The sequence below is a fragment of the Somniosus microcephalus genome, chromosome 18, assembly GCF_052327205.1.
Source record: "Somniosus microcephalus isolate GS21.2 chromosome 18, FLI_Smic_1.0, whole genome shotgun sequence".
NCBI lineage: Eukaryota > Metazoa > Chordata > Chondrichthyes > Squaliformes > Somniosidae > Somniosus > Somniosus microcephalus.
In genome coordinates this window covers 47,695,718-47,717,725 of record NC_141004.1, presented here as the reverse complement: position 1 = coordinate 47,717,725, position 22,008 = coordinate 47,695,718, and the positions used below count along the sequence as shown (strand labels likewise).

Here is a 22,008-nt window from a genome sequence, read left to right as displayed (position 1 = left end):
TTTGCTGCACTCCAATGCTGTAGTGCACTGACAGCACTATGTTAGATTAAACTTCAAATCTAATGTGGCCATGGTCTCTTTAAAGATCCAGGCTGAAAACGCATCATGAATGATGTCACCAGACCCGCTCCATCTCATTGGGCCAGGTAACGCGCTGGGTGGGCTTAATAGGCCCCATTAAGTTGAGTTCATTTTCAACAGCGGGATGGAGCCAGCAGTGGGGTTGTGACCCGCCATGGACACCGGCCGCACTGAACCCACCAAGGTAGGCAAAATTCCGGCCCAAATGTTAACTCTCTGTGTAAAACATGGATGGTTGGCAAGTATGTATATTTATGCAAAGAAATTTAAACTAGTAAATGGGGCGAGGGCTCAGGGGGAAATTGTAGTACAAATAGTAGTTCAAAACAAACAAAAGGGAAGAGAGTAGAGTAACAGTCAGACATTGTGCTTCAGACACTACAGGTAAAGGGAAAACTAAAAGATGTAAAGTGATTAAACCAGGAGAGAGAAATAAGAAACAAGTGAGTAAAACATTAGAGCTGAAGGACAGGTGAGGGTGTGTGGCCCAAATAAACGTTCTTTATACAAACGCATGGAGTATAAGGAATAAATTGAATGAACTGCAGACGCGAATTCAAATTGGAGGGTATGACTTGCTAGCCATTACTGAGACATGGCTGCAAGATGGTCAGGTCTGAGAACTAAATATACCAGGTATAAGGTCTGCAGGAAAGATAGAGAAAATGGCAGAGGACGAGGAGTAGCCTTAGTGAACAAGGATGAAATCATTTCAATGATATGAAAGGCTACAACGAGAGGTAAGCAGGCAGTGGAGACTTTATGGGTAGAATCAAGAAATAGGAAAGGAATTAAGACTATAGTGGGAGTTGTGTACAGGCCCCCTGGTAGTAGCTGTGAAGTGCTAGATTGTATAAATGCAGAGATTAGACAAGTGTGTAGTAAAGGCAGTGTGGTTTTAATGGGGGATTTTAACTTTCATATAGATTGGGATAAGCAGACTAGCACCTGTCAGAAAGGTAGTGAATTTCTTGAGTGTGTCTGGGATAGTTTTCTACAACAATATGTCCTAAAGGCAACAAGGGGGCATGCCATATTAGATTAGTAATGAGTAATGAGCCAGATTTAGTAAACAGCCTAACTGTGCGTGAACATTTATCCAATAGCGATCATAACATGATCGAGTTCAATGTAACGTTTGAAAGGAAGAAACACGAAACGGCTACTAAGATTCTAGATTTGGGTAAGGCCGACTTCAATGGGATGAGACAGAGACTGTCCACAGTAAACTGCAAACCTGTTAATGGGTAAAATGACAGGAGATCAGTGGGAGATGTTCAAAAAAGAATTTAAGGTGATACAGAACCAGTTTATACCCCTGAGGGGCAAGAGCTCTATTTGCCAAAAACCCCAGCCATGGACGACTAAAGAGGTAAAGAGGTAAGGGACAGCATCAAACTAAAAGTAAAAGCATACAAAAATGCAAAAAATAGCACAATCCTGACGAATGGGAAAGATTCAAAGAACAGCAAAGGGTCACAAAACAGATAGTAAGAGCTACAAAAAGGGAATATGAGAAGAAACTTGCAAAGGATATCAAAATTAACATGAAGAATTTTACAATTATATTAGGAGAAAGAGGGTGGTCAGGAGCAATGTTGGCCCCTTAAAAACTGAAAGCGGTGATATTGTCAATGATAATAAGGAAATGGCAGACATGTTGAATAATTATTTTGCATCAGTATTTATAATAGAAGAAAAGAATAGCATGCTGGAAATCCCATGGAAACTAATCTTACATCGGGAACAGGGACTCAATAAAATTAAAATATAAAATAACAGTAATGAAGAAAATAATGGTACTAAAGAGTGACAAATCCCCAGGGCCAGATGGTTTCCATCCCAGGGTTTAAAAAAAAGTAGATGAGCACATTGCAGATGACCTAACTATAATCTTCCAACGTTCTCTCGATTCAGGAACTGTTCCTTTAGATTGAAAAATTGCACATATCACTCCGTTATTTAAGAATGGTGCGAGAGGGAAACCAGGGGATTATAGACCAGTTAGCCTAACATCTGTTGTCAGGAAATTGCTAGAGTCTATAATTAAGGATAGGGTGACTGAACACCTCGAAAATTTTCAGTTGATCAGAGAGAGGCAGCATGAATTTGTGAAAGGTAGGTCATGCTTGACAAACCTGATTGAATTTTTGAGGAGATGACTAAAGTAGTGGACAGGGGCATGTCTATGGATGTTATTTATATGGACTTACAGAAGGCATTTGATAAAGTCCCACATAAGAGACTGTTAACTAAGGTAGAAGCCCATGGAATTGAGGGCAAATTACTGACGTGGTTAGGAAATTGGCTGAGCGGCAGGAGACAGGCAATAGGGATAATGGGTAGGTACTGAAATTGGCAGGGTGTAACTAGTGGTGTCCTGCAGGGATCTGTTTTGGGGCCTGAACTTTTCACAGTATTTATTAAGGACTTAGATGATGGCATAGAAAGTCATATATCCAAATTTGCCGATGACACATAGATAGGCGGCATTGTAGGCAGTGTAGACGAAAGCATAAAATTACTAAGGGATACCGACAGACTAAGTGAATGAGCAAAACTGTGGCAAATGGATTTCAATTTAGGCAAATATGAGGTCATCTACTTTGGACCTAAATAGAACAAGGTACTTTCTAAATGGTGAAAAGCTAAAAACAGTGGAGGTCCAAAGAGACTTGGGGGTCCAGGTACATAGATCATTAAAATGTCATCAACAGATACAGAAAATAATTAAAAAGGCTAATGGAATGCTGGCCTTTATACCTAGAGGACTAGAACACAAGGGGGTAGAAGTTATGGCGTTAGGTAGCAGATCAGCCATGATCTCATGGAATGACGGAACAGGCTCGAGGGGCTCAATGGCCTACTCCTGTTCCTGTGTTCCTACGTGGAAATTCTGTGCAATTCCTCTTTTATAACTCTCTGGCCTGGTTTTCCCTTCTCCTGTCAGAGGAGGGTCAAGGCAGGACATCTACCCATTGCCCTGACCCTGCTGTACCCTGGATGGAGCTCATTAGTTATGAAAGTTAAGCTCCTGGCAGGATCCCAACACCAAGAGAGACAAAGAGAGAAAGAGAATATGTGGACAATAGAACATGTAAGAGAGAGAGAAATCATACTCTGACTTATTGTGGGCAATGCCAAGGGAGCTAGAGAAGTTATACACAACAGTAAATGACTTTCAGATGTGTAGGCTTTAAGTCAGCCTCGGCACTCTGTTGATGTACATGCTTCCAGTTCTTACAATTTCATTTACTCAGTTGAGTTATAACCTTGTAACTTATTACTAGCTCACTGTATGTCCTTTGCAGTACTTCATACTAATCTTAACTATGAGTATTATGTATTAACTTAATCATTGCTAAAAAGCTCATCTCTCTTGTGAGCCCTGTGGTGCAAATACTATAATTGACAAATATCATTATCAGCAATTATACCTTCCATGAATGTACAGCATTCAATCTCCCCAGGACAATTGGCCAGGTACTGATTTTAATATTTTTCAGTTCAGAATTAGACTTTGTATAAACAACGTAAAATAATAAATGTTGTGGAGGTCTGTTTTTCAAATACTGTGGTTCCACTAACAATTGAATTACAGCCTTGTGACTTTTTCCATATTTTTTTCTCAATACTGTGAGCGAATATGTGCATTGTTCTTACTGTTTTTATGATTCTTAAAAATTCAACATCAAAGATGACAAAGGAGTACCATCAAAGTTATTAGGAATTTAAGTAACTTCATATCAGCAACTGACTGCTAGCCTACAAACTCCATCTTGTGGACTGACTGACTTTTTCAATCTGGAACTGACCAGTTGCTTCATCACAACATTAATACCGTACTTACTGGCATTAAAGGAACACCTATACATTCTCAAACTCAAACTGATATATCACTACAGTGTGCACGTGCGAAAATTAGAGTGCAATGAAGCAGGGGTTTTATATAATAGTTTTACCATAGAAAGGTGACCTATCACATTGAAACAAATGCCTCCTCTGATAGTTGTGTCTGTTACTAAATAGCTGAAACCCATTCATAATAAACTTATAAACTTATTGCTCTTGCAAAATGATCCGAATCATCAATTTTCCACAACTGCAATAATGCTTTTTTTTTATTCGTTCAAGGGATGTGGGCATCGCTGGCAAGGCCAGCATTTATTGCCCATCCCTAATTGCCCTTGAGAAGGTGGTGGTGAGCCGCCTTCTTGAACCGCTGCAGTCCGTGTGGTGAAGGTGCTCCCACAGTGCTGTTAGGGAGGGTGTTCCAGGATTTTGACCCAACGACGATGAAGGATCAGCGGTATACTTCTAAGTCAGGATGCTGTGTGACTTGGAGGGGAACTTGGAGGTGGTGGTGCTCCCATGCTCCTGCTGCCCTTGTCCTTCTAGGTGATAGAGGCTGTGTGTTTGGGAGGCGCTGCTGAAGAAGCCTTGGCGAGTTGCTGCAGTGCATCTTGTAGATGGTACACACTGCAGCCACAGTACGCCAGTGGTGGAGGAAGTGAATGTTTAAGGTGGTGGATTGGGTGCCAATCAAGCGGGCTGCTTCGTCCGGGATGGTGTCGAGCTTCTTGAGTGTTGTTGGAGCTGCACTCATCCAGGCAAGTGGAGAGTATTCCATCACACTCTTTACTTGTGCCTTGTAGATGGTGGAAAGGCTTTGGGGAGTCAGGAGCCATAGAATACCCAGCCTCTGACCTGCTCTTGTTGCCACAGTATTTATGTGGCTGGTCCAGTTAAGTTTCTGGTCAATGGTGACCCCCCAGGATGTTGATGGTGGGGTGGGGGGCGGTTTGATGATGGTAATGCTGTTGAATGTCAAGGGGCGAAGGTTAGACTCTCACTTGTTGGAGATAGTCATTGCCTGGCACTTGTGTGGCACAAATGTTACCTGCCACTTATCAGACCAAGCCTGAATGTCGTCCCCATCTTGCTGCATGCGGGCATGGGCTGCTTTATTATCTGAGGAGTTGCGAATGGCACTGAACACTGTGCAGCCATCAGCGAACATCCCCATTTCTGACCTTATGTTGGAGGGAAGGTCATTGATGAAGCAGCTGAAGAGGGTTGGGCCTAGGCACTCCCCTGAGGAACTCATGCAGCGATGTCCTGGGGCTGAGATGATTGACCTTCAACCACCACAGCCATCTTCCTTTGTGCTAGGTATGACTTCAGCCAGTGGAGAGTTTCCCCCCGATTCCCATTGACTTCCGTTTTACTAGGGCTCCTTGATGTCACATTTGGTCAAATGTTGCCTTGATGTGAAGGGCTGCCACTCTCACCTCACCCATGGAATTCAGCTCTTTTGTCCATGTTTGGACCAAGGCTGTAATGAGGTCTGGAGCCGAGTGGTCCTGGCGGAACCCAAACTGAGCATCAGTGAGCAGGTTATTGGCGAGTAAGTGCCGCTTGATAGCACTGTCGATGACACCTTCCATCACTTTGCTGATGATTGAGAGTAGACTGATGGGGTGGTAATTGGCCGGATTGGATTTGTCCTGCTTTTTTGGACAGGTCATACCTGGGCAGTTTTCCACATTGTCGGATAGATGCCGGTGTTGTAGCTGTACTGGAACAGCTTATCAGGAGCAATATAAAAGACAGAATGAGTGATATCAGTCTGAATGATACTATACGTGTCAGAATACATTGAAAAGAACCGGCTGGTGTTTTCTAATTTTATATATATTGCATGCCTTGTGTTACTAGGAAAACTACACAAAAGTTCCTTGACAGATCTTAGTCCTAGCAGGGCGAATGGAAATTAGGGCTCAGACCTGAGGAAAATATCTGCTGGTTGCTGCACAATAAAAAAAATACAAAAAATGTCCTCAAAAGAGTGAAAGAATTTGTAATAATACATAATGCAGATTGTAATCTAGAATAGCTAAGGATATCTTTTTTTTATTACTTACCATAAACAAATTCAGAAAGTACTTCTATGAAGTGTATAAAAAAGAACTTGTTAACATATGATAAACAAAAACAATGGGCTGAATCTTAACTCCCAAAAACGGGTGGGTTGGGGTCGTGTCAGAGGTTAAAATGCAAAGATTCTGGAACAGGAACCGAAGCCGCCTTGAACCCGCCCACTTCCCGTTTAACGGGGGTGGGCGACCAATCTGCTCGCAGGTGGTCATTTAAATATTTTAATGAGGCTGCGTGCCTTCATTTTAACAGTGATTCTATTTTTAACCACAGGTGGCCGGGTTTCCCGGGCCTCGGGAATCTCGGCATCTGAAAGCAGGCGAGAAGAGTTAAATACATGAGGTAAGCGCCTTCACAGCACTGCTTATGGGTCAGGAGGAGCAGGAATGCTTCCTCCAGGCCCAACAAGCTACCAAGAAAACCCCACCCCCATGACCTGTCTGCTCCCCCCGACCAACATCGGACCCCCCCACCACCATCGGATGCCCCCACCCCACTATTGGGATCCTCCCAGACTACCATCACCCGCCCCTCCACCACAGTCAGGAACCCCAGACCATCATCGGACTGCCCCCCACAATCAGGACCCCCCTGACTACCATCAGACCGCCCCCCCCCCCCCCCGTAATCGGGATCCACCCGCAATCCAGGTTCCCCCCCTCCCCATGATTTGTCTGCTCCCCCCGACCACTATCTGACCCCCTGACCACCATCGGACCCCCAACCCCCCGATCCGGAGCCCCCGCGATCCTAACTCCCCACCCCGATCCATGTTAGTTGCGGAATGGAAACTTGCAAATTTCAAATTCCATTAAGATGAAACTGCTACCAGCTGTAATACTCATTTTACCAGATTAGTGTGAACCTTTTGATGTACTGCAAGATGTTTTGTTTTGCCAGCATTATATATCAACTGATACCATTTGTCTGTGGACTGCATTCCTTCAGAAAGTGACCAGCTGTGTCCTGTTATCTTTCATTCTGTATTGGTGAACCTTATGATAACAATTGGAAGTGCATCTGCCTCATCTCTTCAAATCCGAGCTGGAACACTTAATACCCTTTATGGGTCCCTGGTTATAAATCTTTTACCAATGCACTGTGCTCTAGTTCTTGCAGATTCACATCTGAGTTGTGATTTTGTCTTTGATTTTGTCCTTTATATTTTCTTTATCATTGAAGGGGATCTTCAATGTACTTTATGTAGAACTATCATTCAAATTTGAAATTTAATAGCAATAGTGAAGTAATGAAAAGGCACTGCAATGGATAAATATAAGTCATACAGGAGTGCTAATCTCCATGCACCCCGCTAGACTGAAATCCTTCAAAGATATTTTGTATAGTTTTATTAGTAACACAAATCATGCAATATATACATCACTAGAAAACAGTAGCCAGCCCTGGTAAGCTGTAGCTGTATTACTTTTTAATTCACAGTAGTATTCAGGCTGGTGGCAGTATCAAGTTTATTACAATGATAAGATTCTAGAAACCGGGATGAATTCATAACTTACAAATTATATTGCCAAAAACGAGTTGTTTAAAGTCACTCAAATGAAAATGTTTTTACATGGTTTAGTGGATCATCTTCTATTTTTATGGCCTATGCTATGCTGATTTTATTGAAGCCAGTAGTAAAAATCCACTTACTTTTTAATATTTCACAATTCAAAATGAAAAGATGTGTTAAATGGAAACGCTCTTTATGCAAAGGGAAGCTCAGAAAAGCATTGTATGTACATGACCGCTATATGCTTGGAATGTTTCGGCCTTTCTCTGCCTTGTTGTCTGAGGTTTAAATATAATTGCACCTGGTCCTGAAGGATTAGTAACATAAGCAACTGGAAAATTTGGTGTCACTTTAAATCTCTAAGTTCCTAAAAGAAATAACTCTAGCTCCGCTGATACATTATATTCATGTTAGCCCCTTCACATATAAAAGGTAGTGCTTTTTGTCAAACACAGATAGGAATATTGTACAAGGGTGTTGCTAAGTTTTGACAGTTTGAGGACCTGGGCAATATATACACTTACTGGTTGTGGAGTCACATAAAGCCTGATCTCAAACCACCTTGAGTGCCTTACAAATTGAAATTTCTGTGACCAGGCTTGTGATTACGGCCTGATTATCACTCGGCATCTGATTTCCCCAAACGTCCAGTATTCAATTGCTCTTAGGACAACCCAGGAACTGCTTAAACTTCATTTGTAAATTTTTAGTGTTACAAAAGAACTTACCATCCTTTGCCACTTTACAAATATATATGTAAAAAAACCTAGCATTTGGACGTCGATGAGGAGAGCTCCCACTTTAACTGGTCAAGGAGCTATACACAGCTGGCAGTATAACTCAGCACTGCTAGCTCTGCATTACTGTAGCCATGATGTACTGGTCTCATGCTAGTACTTGCACGATAATGGTGCCATGAATCTGAACTTGAGAACCAAACTGATCTGAATACTCACACCTTCAAAATAGAAACTCAATTCCATTCATCCTCTGTGTAAAGTCACCGCCAACATTTTCCACAGAGCTGTGTTATGAATTGCTCCAAACCAGCTTAAGTTGTGTATATTAAATTACTATTTGATGTTAAGCTGTGATATTTTTGTAACTCTAATTCTGCTTACGTAGCCCCAGTCTGCACGCATACAATACAAAGAATTTCAGGTTGGCACATCAATGATTTAATTATTTGGGGGCAATTTTAAAAAAAAGATCATGAGCAATTCATATATGTCACTACCCATCATGGTGCCATTCCAAAGCCTTTATTTGGCATTCATGACCATTTTTAGAAGCTTGTTAAATTTTAGTTAAAAGATCATTATTGATGAGTGGATCTCCCTTGGTATTACTCATGGCAGAAAATAAACTTATATGTGTCTTTTCTGTGACTCTTTGCTTGTTTATTAATATCGAATTCTTTCTGTTTCCCTCTCTGTCATTACATTTATTTCTCTCACTCCATCCCCCCTCTGTGTATATATATATATATAATATATGCTATACACTTTCTCTTGCTATTACCTTTGTATCTTTGTTTTAATTCTTTTTCTCATGAATCCTCCCCTTAGGAACATAGGAACAGGAGTCGGCCATTCAGCCCCTTGAGCCTGTTCCACCATTAAATGAGATTACGGCTGATCTGTATCTTAACTCCATCCACCTGCTTTGGCTCCATATTCTTTTATACCATTGTCTAGCAAAAGTCTATCAAACTCAGATTTAACATTATTAATTGAGCTAGCATTTTCTGCATTTTGTGAGCGAGAGTTCCACACTTCGACCACCCTTTGCATGAAGAACTGTTTCCTAACTTCTCTCCGGAATGGCCTGGCTCTGATTTTACAGTTATGTCCCCTTGCCCTAGACTCCCCCACCAGTGGGAAAAGTTTTTCTCTATTTACACTATCAATTCCTTTCAAAATCCTATAAAACTCAATCAAATCACCCCTTAACCTTCTATATTACAGGGAATACAAGCCTAGTTTATGTACTCTCAACTCATAATCTAACCCTTGGAGCCCTGGTAACATTCTGGTGAATCTGCACTGCACTCCTTCCAAGGCCAATATATCCTTTCTAAGGCACGGTGCCCAGAACTGTACACAGTGCTCCAGATGTGGTCTAACCAGGGCTTTGTGTAGCTGCAGCTAAACTTCCTCCCTTTTATATTATAGCCCTCTAATTATAAAGGCTAACATTTCATTAGTCTTTTTGATTTCTTTTTGTTCCTGACTACTACATTTTCCCCTTCTATAAAACTTTCTTTCCATTTCTCTTCTCTCTCCTGTGTATCTCCCATTCCTTTCTATTTTTCTTTTTCTGTATATCTTTCCTTTAGCGGTAACTTTGTTGCTCTGTACTGAATTATTGCATTTGTAACAGTTAGATAACGAATTATTCTGTATTTACAGTCCATCAGTTAAACAGTAAATTATTCCCTATATATATTCTGTCCTAAAATGAGTTATCCCATTGTCACATTTCAAGATGTTTACCTAATTTACAAGGACGCATTTAAGGTTAATTTATATTGTGTTGTTGCTATTAAGTTAAATTTACATCACAAAAGGTTAACACCTATCTGCCACATGGATTAGACCAGAGAAGCAGCTAACAGAATTGTATTTCTCATATATCTTATCAGTTTGAGACAAGGGGGAAACGTTAACCTATAGCAATGCCTGGGGTGCAGGTGGGGGGTGGTGGGTGAGCAGGGGGGGGGCGGTGTTAAAGTGGTTAAAAATGCGTTCACGTCTGGAAGCCGCCTCCAATGCACCAACTTTGGGTTTAAATTGGGCACATTCTGCTGGTTGCATGTAACCCCCTCCAGAGAGGCGGCTTAGAAATGTAAATATGTTAATTGCTCAATTCTAGCGATATTTCAACTTACATTCGAATTTAGCAGCGCATCCACGGGTTTCCCGGACTTCCTAAAACTCACCATTGAAACCAAGACAAGAACACAATGGTGATAAATGGAGCTTATTAAAAGTCAAAATACAGCAATAAATACTCAGTGCTCACAGCTGCTTTCTTACCTTCCACTGGAAAAGGGTTTGTTTAGAGTGCTTTGGTGAGAGGTTAGTTTCTGCACTTTGGAGCTATTGAGACTCCGGTCTTCCAGTGGAAGGTAAGAAAGCAGCTGTGAGCACTGAGTATTTATTGCTGTATTTTGACTTTTAATAAGCTCCATTTATCACCATTGTGTTCTTGTCTTGGTTTCAATGGTGAGTTTTAGGAAGTCCGGGAAACCCGTGGATGCGCTGTTAAATTCGAATGTAAGTTGAAATATCGCTAGAATTGAGCAATTAACATATTTACATTTCTAAGCCGCCTCTTTGGAGGGGGTTACATGCAACCAGCAGAATGTGCCCAATTTAAACCCGAAGTTGGTGCATTGGAGGCGGCTTCCAGACGTGAACGCATTTTCGGCCAATTTAACACCGCCACCCCAGGCATTGTTATAGGTTAAAGTTTCCCCTTGTCTCAAACTGATAAGATATATGAGAAATACAATTCTGTTTCCCCCTTGGGTGCCTTGGCTGCCTTAGATTGGACATTGGATGAGGAACAAGATGATCATCAGCAGCAGACTGCTGTGTAGAGACCTACAAGTGGTGCGCACAGAGAGATCACCAACAGTAACAGCTTGCTATGGGGAGGCCTACAAGTGTTGAGCAGAGAGGGGAGCAGCAGAGGGGTCAAGCTCACATGAGGCACTACCTGCGTAACAGGGTGTACAGGCAGAGGCTCAGCTTCCTTGATCTCTCCGAAGAGCAGTGCTTTTGGAGACTGAGGCTGTCGCGTCAGGTGGCGGTAGACATCTGCAGCATCCTAGAAGAAGACCTGCTCACTGCTAGCCCCGGCGGCCACGCATTACCAGCGGCTGTGAAAGTGACTACCGCCCTCACCTTTTTTGCCTCCAGAGCCTACCAGGGCATTACCGGAGACATATCCAGGGTCTCTCAGTCAGCAGTGCACAAGGGAGATCACTGATGGGCTGTTTGCCGGGGCTGGCAATTATGTCAACTTTGCCTGTGATGAGCAGGTGCTCAGGTTTACATCTCTGGCTGGCTTCCCACAGGTGCAGGGTGTCATTGACTACACACACGTGGCAATCTGCTCAACCCCAGATCAACCAGGATTATTCATAAACCGCAAGGGCTTCCACTCCATCAGTATGCAGCTGGTGTGCAACCACAAGAAAAGGCTTATGCAGGTGTCCGTCAGATTCCCAGGGAGTTGCCATGATGCTTTTACTCAGTGGTGTCCAAGCACCCTGACCTCTTTGGATCTGCAAGCAGAGTTAAGGGGTGGCTGCTAAATGACAAAGGATACTCCCTTCAAACTCGGCTGATGACATCTATGAAGAAACCCAACCAATGAAGCCCAAGAGCGGTGCAGCGAAAGCCATATGACCACCAGATGTGTCATTGAGTAAGCGATCGGCATGCTCAAGATGCGCTTCAGGTGACGGGACAGATCTGGAGGCGCCCTTCAGTACTCACCAGCCAGGGTCTCCAGAACGATCGTGGTGTGCAACGTTCTTCACAACATTGCACAGCAGCAAGGATTGGAGCTACAAGAGGAACAAGCCACTGAGCACACATCGTCTGTGGATGAATCCAAGGAGGAAGAGGTGGAGGAGGAGGAAGATGGCGACCCCAACACAGCACTAGCCGCTCACATTGCTGCCCGGGATGCCAGGGTTCACTTATAGCTGTTCAGGTTCAGTTAATTACCACCACTGGACACATGTATTCAACGGTCACTCTCATCCCCTGACCCCACAATCCCATTGACACAAAGCAGTCCTGCTACCAACCAACCACCCTTTGCACATCCCCCCATTGGTTCTCGTCAATTCATGTCTTCTCAATTCATGAACAAGCATCTGAAAAGGTGAGTTGTCACCCAGCAATCACGAATGGGCAAGACGGGAAAGTGGTGCAAAGTAATAAAATGTATGTGTTTCTACTAAAGAATGGAATCTTCACAACATAACATTTTCTCATACAACCATGTGCATACACTTATGCAACTACAAAGCTTTACTCTTCCTTTTCCTACTGCTCCTATGTGGTGCAACCTCTATGGTTTCAGCAGAGGTAGGGGCAGGCTGCTCGGATCCCTGCTCGGTCTGTTGAGGTGCTCTTGGCCGACGATCTTTGGGTTTTGGAGCCTGTGAGGACCCCACCAAAGACTGGTCCACCTGCATCTGTGCAGGGGCAGACTCGGCCATTGGGAGAGGAGGCAGCATGCCGGGCACTGACTTGGGGGTGGGGTGGGGCAACAGGTGAGAAATGGGAGCACTTTGAGTGGAGTCCCGACTTCCATGTCCCCTTTCGCCTTCATCACTCTAATGGGCCAGCTGCACTTCACGACTACCACTTTGCTGGAGAGCAGCTTGGTGCAGAACAGTGACATGCTGTAAGGCCAAGGTGAAAGTCTCTGTCATCCTATTTAAGGTGCCAGACATGTTGGCATCCAGAGACTGCACGGCCATGGTCAAGGCCTGCATGAACTCATTTGACTGCCACGATTGGTGTTCCCCGAGCTTGTCACTGTATCCATGGAAGAAGACATCCTCACAATGCGACATCAACCCACTCATGCTTGAGCATGACTCCTCCATTCTCCTACAATCATGGATAGTATGCGTAGAAGGCCGGTCAGTATGTCACAAATTTTCTGCTGTCCCTCAATGATCATCCTTTTCATCGATGGCCCCCGGGGTACAGCCTCTGTGTCCAGTTGAGCAGACCTCGGAGAGGGTTGTGCCCTCCATCGCGGACTTTCCATAGCTGTCCCTGCCGCCACTGTCGGTTCTTGCTCACTTATGAAGTGTGAGTCACCAGGTGAAAACCCAACTGTCTGTCTAACTGAACCCACTGAAGTGCGAGTATCTGCGCTGGTGCATGGTAAGGATGAGTCCTGTGATGGTGCACCCTCAGAAGGAATCAGCTCCTCCGAGGATTCATCATCCGGGAGCTCCATCGACTGCTGCTGCACACGTAATGACCCTGGCGGAGAGAAAAGATATGAATCAGTACTGGCAAGGTAAGAATGCTGCCATTTAGCATTATGAGTATGATCATATTTCACTCCCTGTTGAAATCAAGTCAATATGACTGAGTGTTTTATGAGATGTGGATCGATGATATTTAATTCTGTCACCAGGTAGCTGGGAGGTCCCCATCTCCAATGGCCAGGGATGTTGAGATGCCACTGATCTCCAGCACTTGCTCCTCTGCAGTTGTCAGCTGTGAGATCTATGGAGGATCACCTCTGGATCTCTAGCTCTCTGTAGTGTTCTGTGCTCCCTTCTCTTGCAATGGGGGAAAGAACAAACATATGAGTGAGTGTAATGGCATGTGTTCACTCGATGGATGCAGTAAATTTGGTGAAGGTGACTATCAGGGAGAGGCATAAAATTGCATAAGGATCAGGGTGAGTGGCAGTGCCGGATGAATAGATGGAGATGTGAAGAAGAGAGAAGAGCATAGAAAGAGAAGGATGGGTGTGCTTGCAACACAAGTGGGTGTGAGGATCTGGGCTTGACAAGACAAGGTGAGGGGTGGGTGCAGGCGAGGGGGGTGGGGTGCGGCGGATGTGCACAACAGGATGTAGATGAATGTTCAACTGTACTTACCTTTCCTGACCAGGCACTGAATCCAGCAGCACGGCACAATGCTCCTGCTGTTGACCTCCTGAGCCACCTCCACCTTCTTTATGGCAGCAGCAGATTTCTTCTTCCTGTTGCTGGGGAAGAGTATCTCTCTCCAACTCCTCACTGCCTCCAGCAATACATCAAGGGAGGTGTTGTTAAAGTGAGATGCAGCCTTTGAGCATCCTGAGTCCATCTTTTAAGATAGCTGTCTCTGTTGCAAACCTCCCAACCCCTCCAAATTCCATCTTTGGATTGGCCCTTTAAATACTGGAGTTGCGATTGTGTCAGGCTTGCCTCATCACACTGCTGCATATTCACCTCAAAAACAGAAGTAAAATTATAATGAGTTGGACGCACTGAAATTCCTTCCAGGTTTCCCACGTGATATCGAACATCCCCGCACCAAAGTTAATATCGGGGCCAATGGGTTTATTGGTATATTTTAGAGACTTTTGCACATTTAATGTTAGAATGACTTCTATTTATTGATCTCAGCAGAAGTCCTAGCTGGCTACATAAGGTGTTGCCATGGTGTTGGAGGGTGTGGTGGGCAGGGTGGGGGCAGTGATAGTTTTGATTGACAGTGTAATGAGCCAATCATTCACACAGAGAACTGAGCGAAGGGTCAGAGTTCAAGTTTTTGGCTTCTTGTCTGGCTGGAAATAGGGCAGTTTACTCAAATTTAAATGTTAAACAGTTACAGAGGCAGAGCACTCTCTTCTCTTAAAGTTAATGTATTACACTGTTTTGTTCAGTCAGATATTTTGTGTAAAATAAACCAGCTTGTTTGTTTATAATTGACCTCATCTCGCTAGAGTGCTCTTCAGTCTCCTTTCCAGTATATAGGAAAATCACATGTGGGGCACTTGCAAAATTACAGGATCCATTACACACACTGAAGGGTCTTTTAGTTTAATTTACAACTTACTCATAGTTAGATATGAATGATTCCATACTTACTCCATCACCTAGAAAATGAATTATTGCATATTTACAGGCTGTCACTGTTAGACAATTCAAAGCAAGATCCAAACTAGAAGGAAATAAGCTGACTTCATTTCAGTTTAACTCATGAGCAATTGACTTTTTCCCTTAATGTGGACTATTTCCAGTTTATGTTTTTGAGATTTTATTAGGAGTTTATAGAATGGGTGGTGATGAGGTGCTCAGTATTATTGTTGCTTAATACAATATTCTTGAGATCATGTTGCCAGGACCAGGTGAGACCCAGCCTGGATTGCCATGTGTGGGTGAAACCCGAGGCACTATCAGGTGGCCAGGTGGGTAGGTGGGATTCTCCCTGTGGCACCGTTGAGGTTTTAGGCCCCAGCACTGACTCACTAGGCAGCACACAGGCCATTTTGTTCCCTTACCATCTCATCAAAGGCAGAGGTCCCAGATCCTATAAGGTTAAAATTAGTCTTATTACAAGCAAGCGCTGGGTCAGGGAGGCAATGAGACCCAGGATCATCCAGTCATGGACCAACTCCAGAGAAAGGGATAAGGCCCAAAGTCACTCCGAGTAGGAGTGTCAAGTCCAGAAGCTGAGACACTTGAGAAGAGGAAAGGGCAAGGTTAGCAGTTGGAATGTGGAGATTAATTGCTGGTAACTATGATAATACATTAATATTCACATGGTTACAATGGATGAATAAACAACCAAATTGGCATACAGGACACAATTAGTTTTCTTATATACATAGACTGAGCAGCTTTCAATTAGATTTCAAAATATTTTAGTTAAGTAGCGAGTGACACAGTGATGTCCGAATCTACTGAACTATAGGGCTGAATTTTGCCGACGCTCAGAGTGCGGGTTTGGAGGTGGGTCCGCTGTCAAAACCACAAAGATTGACAGCGGGTCGGTATCCTGCTGTAAACCCGCCTCCTTGTCAGTTTCCCAAGCGGCGGGTCTGTCATCCCTGAAAAGACCCGATACCAAGCGGCGGGTCAGCCAATTTAGATAGAGAAAAGCTTATTAAAAGGTAGTTAAGAACCATTTTCCCATGTACTTACCATTTTACCAGAATTTCACCGAGGTTCCCGGAGAGCGGCTATCACATCAGGTAAGTATGTTGGGTTCTTAATGACTGTGGTTTGCTGTGAATTGGTGAAAGCTGCAAAAGTGGTATAAAACCTACCATTTCACAGCTGTTCATTTCCTAATCTTAGAAGCTGGAACATTAATGATTTGGAACCCACTTTTGAGCTGTATGCAGTTTGGAAGTGTTTGGAGTAAACTCTCTATCCACTGTCACCCCCTTGGAGCAAGCTCTCTCACCATTGACAGATCGCTTCTATCATCTCAACCTCACCTGCCATCTATTCCATCAGCATCAGCGCCCTTGAAAAAATCTCACCTTGGTCCTCATAATCCCAACACGATCAGCCCCAACACCAGCATCACCGGGCACACCAGCAGCACCAACATCCACACCAGCCTTCTCTGCAATCAACTGATGCTGCACTGGACACAGGGCATCATCACCCATGCACATTGCTGCCTAGGAGGCCAGTGATGGCCTCACCATGTCCAGATTTGCTTCACTTAACACTGAATACCCTGGCTGCCACATGATGCACCAGGTTGGCACCACCCCACACCAGCACCATAAAGCATCCCTAGAATGTCCAAGCTATTCCTTTCTCACTCATCGCCATTGGATGGTTGGGGGGGGGGGGGCGGAGGACGTTACGTCTCACCATTCACTGGAACTCCCTAAGACACTTTCAAAGGTGCACACAAATCTGTCCAAGAAGGCAAAGTGGTGACAATAAGGATTTCAATGCTTGACAAGACAACACATTAACAGAAAGTCTTCACAAACATTGGCTGAAACACCCAAGTGCCTACCTTTGTGTGTTGTTACTTGGTATGATTGCACTAGGATGAGGGTGAGTGTGAGGGGTGGCTAGTGAGATCGAGAAGTGGTAATGCAGATAGAAAGGGATGGGTGGAGGTGCAAGGTAAGTTGGTGTGAGTAAGCATGTGCAGGAGTAGGGTAGGGAAGACAGAGTGATGGGGATGTGATGAGTGACGCAGCAGGATGAGGTTGAGTGTGGCTTTGCAGTAACGTTTCGTGATCTACTGAGATCATTGAAAGCTTTGCGCCACTGCAGCCTGGTCCTCCTGACGATATCCCTGCTTGTGTCCTCCTATGCAATGTGCAACCAGGCTGTGTTGATCTCCTGGGGAGGTCTCTTCCACCCATGGGAAGGGAAGAGAACCTCCCTGCATGCTGTGACTCCCTCCATAAGCATATGGAGGGAGTCATGGGAGAGCCTGCGTGCAGCCGTGCACCTCTGTGCAGTGCTTGTCAGTGCTTGCAGCACCTCAATGCTGTAGAACACTGACAGCACAAATGTCAAAATCAATTTTGACATGGCCCCTTTAAGGAAACCAGCTGATAACGCGTCATCAAATGATGTCATCAGACCCGCTTCCTAGTAATTGGCCAGGAACCTCGCAGGGCTGGCTTAAGAAACCCCATCAACGTAAAATCATGTTGGATGCTGGGATCGAGACAGATGCGAGGTCCCCACACGCCACGGACCCGCCGAGGCTGGAAAAATCCAGCCCATAGAGTGGTGGGATGATATGAGGTCATGCCCATGATTCCCACTGATCTCAACCATGTTATTGTGAGGAGGTGCCAAGTCAAAGTTAGTCACTTTATCAAAGGTAGGAATGCCGTTTGTGTTCACCTCAACATCGCTGGCACTCCTCCTAACCGCCAGTCCCAGTGTAACATTGGTGAAGGCATGGGAGAATGCTTCGTTAAGCAGAATTCATACATTAGGCTGGATTTTTACAACCTCGTCGGGTCTGGGGCAGGCGACGTCCGTGGTGTGTGGGGACCCTGCATCTATCTCGATCCCTCATCCTTGTCCAATCATACCAACTAACAACACACAAGGGCAGGCATTTGGGTGTTTTAGCCAATGTTCATGTAAATTTCTGTAATTACGTTGTCAAGCATTGAAATCTTTATTTTCAACACCTTGCATTCTTGAACAGATTTGTGTGTACCTTGAAGTGGCTTAGTGAGTTCCAGTGAATGGTGAGACATAACGGCACCCCCCCCCCCCCAACCCTCCAATGGTGATGAGTGTGAAAGGAATGGCTTGGGCATTGTAGGGATGCTTTATGTTGCTGTTGTGGGATGATGCCAACCTGGCGCATCATGTGGCAGCCAGGGTGAATAGTGTCAAGTGAAGTAAATCTGGCCATGGTGAGGCCATCCCTGGCCTCTCGGGCAGCAATGTGGTGGTGTGCTGATGCCCGCTGTCCTGTGCAGCATCAGGTGATTGTGGAGATGTTTGATGTTGTTGATGGTGATGCTGGTGTGCCCGGTGATGCTGGTGTTGGGGCTGATCGTGGTGGGATTCTGAGGACCAAAGTGAGATTTTTTCAAGGGCACCAATGCTGATGGAATAGATGGCAGGTGAGGTTGAGATGACAGAAGCGATCTGTCAATGGTGAGAGAGGTTGCTCCAAGAAGGTGACACTGGATAGAGAGTTTGCTCCAAACACGTCAAACCTCCATAAAGCTGAAAAGTGTATTCCAAATCATTAATGCTCCAGCCTCTAAGATTGGAAATTGAACAGCTGTGAAATGGTAGCTTTTATACCACTTTTGCAGCTGTCAACTATTCACAGCAATGCAGAGCCATTGAGAACCTGACACACTTACCTGACGTGATCCCCAAGCAACGGGAACCTCGTCAAAACATGGAAAAATCATTAGGACCTGGTAAAATACTGCTTAAATACTTTTAAGCAGCTTCTTAAGTATCTCAATTGCCTGACCCATGGCTTAGTGCCGGGTCTCCAAACCGCAGGCAGAGCCGGCACTTGGGAGATTAACAAGGAGGCAGGTTCAGAGCGGACTTCCGCCCCGCTGTCAATCACTGCCATTTTGATAGCGGACCCACCTCCAAACCCGCACTCTGAGCACCGGCAAAATTCAGCCCTTTGTGTGGGAAACCCCAGAAGGGAAAAATACCTTAGGAGAGAATCTCTCTCAAAAAATGTGTTTGTTTCATGAGCATCCAAGAAGGTCGCAGTCATGCTGGACTTTCAAAACTGGATGAATCAAGATCAAATAATGAAAATACATCCTGCAACATTTGTGAATATTTTTGAGCTTTAATGTTTATGGCTTACTTTGTTTAATAGTTGTGCACAGCTGAATTGTAATAGTCCTATTTATTTGTGCATGGCAGCCGTCTAAAATATAGAGACTTCAACAGTGGAGTATTGATGTTGCTGTATTGTTCTTATACTTCAAGTCAGAAAACGTCGTTTTGTTTGCTATAGAGAATGAAATGGAACTTGAAACTGAGGAGAAGATGCGAATATTTGTCACTATTTCAGAGAAAGTAACCCAAGCTTTTAATGCTTATCTGGAAAATAAAGTTTGCACAAATTGTCTTTGGGTGCATTTACACTGCAACTGTAGCATTGTAACTGCAAGTGCAGCCTGGATTTGGAATTTGCCCTGACACTGGAGTGAGTTGGAGTGACACACCCACGAGGAGGAAGTCTCATCCTGATTCGCTTCAGAGTCAGTTTAACCCCCAACTTACTCTATACAAGTTTAGTACCTGTGTGAAGCTGAAACTGCTTCCGACAAATGCCAAACTTGTAATTTATGTACACCCTTTGACTGAATCCATTACCTTCATTTTGAAAATAATTAACTGAAATAATAGGATTTCTTTTGAGGGGAAAAGATTGTTAAGATGAAAGTTGCTGGAATATTTTTCATTTCCTTTTTGCATTGCATGTCATCAAACATTTTCAGGTCAGGAACAGCATTAGTTAAATACCAACAAGGAGGCGGAGGTGGAGGACAGCAGAGCAGCTATGGAAAAGCATCTAGAACTGCAGACAGTCACCAGAATAACTACCAACCATACCAAAGAAAAGTTAATATAGTTACTAATACTTAACCAGCTCTCCACGTATTCCTCAGTAACGTTACATAATTTCAACCTCACGCTGCACCACTCTGAAGTTTCCATGTCCTACATCAGCCATCCTTGTGGTCTTTCTGAATGTGACAGATAATCTGGTGCTAATTAGCACCAAACTGTGAGCAGTTTTGACCTGTGATTCACTAGGAATTAAACTAAGCTAAAGTGCAGTATGCTGATTTAACAAAAATAAACGTGGTTGGGAATTCTTCAGTGGCTTCTGTTATCTGGTGAGTTTCAAAGATTATAGTCAAAGGGATGAAATTGTCTTCCAGGTGAGATCTGGAATTCTTTTTGGTGAGGTCCATCTCATAATGATTGAGCAGATTTCAAAATGTCAGTGTGCCCACAGCTTACTGGAGTAGTTGAGCAAAGATGATGCTAAATTCTGGTCTCCAGTTCTATAAAAAGCCTCAACTAGTTGATAAGGAACTTACATGTCTCAATCTGTTTACTGCTTTGGTGCTACAAACATACCAGTGATATTTACCTCTTATCTAAAATGGAAGGTTCTAAACCATATAAAGTAATCTCAGGTTTGCTTGTGTTTCAGCTCAGAGTCTGTTATCAGTGATTTACTCTGACACATACACCATACAATTACCAATGAGGCTGCAAATGAGCTAGGTTTTTAAATATTTCTTCCTTTCTTCCAGCTTAAAGCTCTACCATCAAAATGCCTGAACCTGTGTAAGTATTTGCAACATAACACAATAATAACTTTAAGAACAATTCTAATCTTTATTGTCTTGTATATTATAATTCCTTTGTGTCTTTTCTCCATTATTATTGCAGCCGAGAGGTAAGGCTTCTTGCTTCTTTTGAAACATTTGCATTCATTTAATCCTTTCCTCTCCCCCCAGTTTGCTGTTTCACACCAACTCACATAATTTGTTACTGATTCAAAAAATTATCATGACTTCAAGAAAAAATAAAGTCTTTCTAATCAACACTAACAAAAAAAATAACAATATGAGGTGGCAACTTATAATAGTAACCTTTAATGCACCAGTCAGGATTTGCTGTATTAATGTGTGTGGAATTTCTGATTGTTGAGTAGAAAAAACATGACAATAATACAGAAACACTTTATATTATGACAATATGCATACTTTTTAAAGTCAGTCTGTAGCATAATTGCCAAATTCTAATGTAAGAATTGTTTTCTTTTAGTTTTAAGATGGACAGTAACATATATTTGGTTTTCCCCTATTGCAACATTTGCTGTGACTGTATTACTTTCTCATCTGCACAGAGATTGTGCGCGTGTCAGAAATTATTTTATAATACAGTTGTTAGTAGTAAGATTTATTGAAGTGGCATATTTGTCTGATATATTGGTCAGTAATTGTTGCTCTGACCTCTGTATTAGTAACTTGTGAGGCAATTCCCTCCTGACTAACAAACCATTTTTATTATGGCAAGATTAAATGTATAGTAGCTTTCGTTACCCATTAAGGATAGTCCTTTTTGAGTTAGAATAAACATAGAAACATAGAAACATAGAAACATAGAAGATAGGAGCAGGAGTAGGCCATTCAGCCCCTCAAGCCTGTTCCGCCATTTAATGAGATCATGGCTGATCATCCAAATTCAGTACCTTGTCCCTGCTTTCTCCCCATATCCCTTGATACCTTTAGCCTTAAGAAATATATCTAACTCCTTCTTGAATATATTTAATGAATTGGCCTCAACTGCCTTCTGTGGTAGAGAATTCCACAGGTTCACCACTCTCTGGGTGAAGAAATTCCTCCTCATCTCAATCCTAAATGGCTTACCCCTTATCCTTAGACTGTGACCCCTGGTTCTGGACTCCCCCGCCATCGGG

The 22,008-nt window shown here is 43.4% G+C and overlaps 1 protein-coding gene across 1 annotated transcript in view; it reads left to right on the top strand.

Annotated features, from left to right (window-relative positions):
- Window positions 1–22,008, top strand: part of LOC147105259 (troponin I, slow skeletal muscle-like) — a 54,785-nt gene that overhangs the window by 3,467 nt on the left and 29,310 nt on the right. Inside the window, exons 2-3 of the mRNA XM_086011436.1 lie at window positions 6,292–6,360; window positions 20,837–20,870. The gene's annotated coding sequence lies outside the window, so the exon portion shown is untranslated. The remainder of the gene's footprint in view (window positions 1–6,291; window positions 6,361–20,836; window positions 20,871–22,008) is intronic.